Source organism: Triticum dicoccoides, chromosome 5A (assembly GCF_002162155.2).
Source record: "Triticum dicoccoides isolate Atlit2015 ecotype Zavitan chromosome 5A, WEW_v2.0, whole genome shotgun sequence".
Classification (NCBI taxonomy): domain Eukaryota; kingdom Viridiplantae; phylum Streptophyta; class Magnoliopsida; order Poales; family Poaceae; genus Triticum; species Triticum dicoccoides.
In genome coordinates this window covers 581972040-581973285 of record NC_041388.1, presented here as the reverse complement: position 1 = coordinate 581973285, position 1246 = coordinate 581972040, and positions in this window count along the sequence as shown.

Here is a 1246-nt window from a genome sequence, read left to right as displayed (position 1 = left end):
GCACCTTTTGTACCCGTGAGATCCCATCTTGGGGCCTTTTCCGGCGATCTGCCAGAGGGGGAATCGATCACAGAGGGCTTCTACATCAACACCATAGCCTCTCCGATGAAGCGTGAGTAGTTTACCACAGACCTTCGGGTCCATAGTTATTAGCTAGATGACTTCTTCTCTCTCTCTCTCTCTCTCTCTCTCTCTCTCTCTCTCTCTTTGATTCTCAATACAAAGTTCTCCTCGATGTTCTTGGAGATCTATTCGATGTAATGCTCTTTTGCGGTGTGTTTGCCGAGATCCGATGAATTGTGGGTCTATGAACAAGATTATCTATGAATATTATTTGGTTCTTCTCTGAATTCTTATATGCATGATTTGATATCTTTGCAAGTCTCTTCGAATTATCGGTTTAGTTTGGCCTACTAGATTGATCTTTCTTGCAATGGGAGAAGTGCTTAGCTTTGGGTTCAATCTTGCGGTGTCCTTTCCCAGTGACAGTAGGGGCAGCAATGCACGTATTGTATTGTTGCCATCGAGGATAAAAAGATGGGGTTTATATCATATTGCTTGAGTTTATCCCTCTACTTGCTTAATGCGTTACTCTGTTCTTATGAACTTAATACTCTAGATGCATGCTGGATAGCGGTCGATGTGTGAAGTAATAATAGTAGATGCAGAATCGTTTCGATCTACTTGACACGGACGTGATGCCTAGATTCATGATCATTGCCTAGATATTCTCATAACTATGCACTTTTCTATCAATTGCTCGGCAGTAATTTGTTCACCCACTGTAATACATGCTATCTTGAGAGAAGCCACTAGTGAAACCTATGGTCCTCGGGTCTCTTTCTTAGTATATTGCATCTCCTTTATTTACATCGCATCTCGTTTACTATTTTGCAATCTTTTCTTTTCAATCTATACAACAAAAATACCAAAAATATTTACTTTACTATCTCTATCAGATCTCACTTTTGCGAGTGACGATGAAGGGATTGACAACCCCTGTTATCGCGTTGGTTGCGAGGTTCTTAATTGTTTGTGCAGGTACTAGGTGATTTGTGCATTGTCTCCTACTGGATTGATACCTTGGTTCTCAAAAACTGAGGGAAATACTTACGCTACTTTTCTGCATCACCCTTTCCTTTTCAAGGGGAAACCAACGCATTCTCAAGAGATAGCAGTAATGCTTGAGTTTTTTTTACTTAAGACACATCTAGAATGTCATTTGTTTTCTTTGAAGGGGGAGATA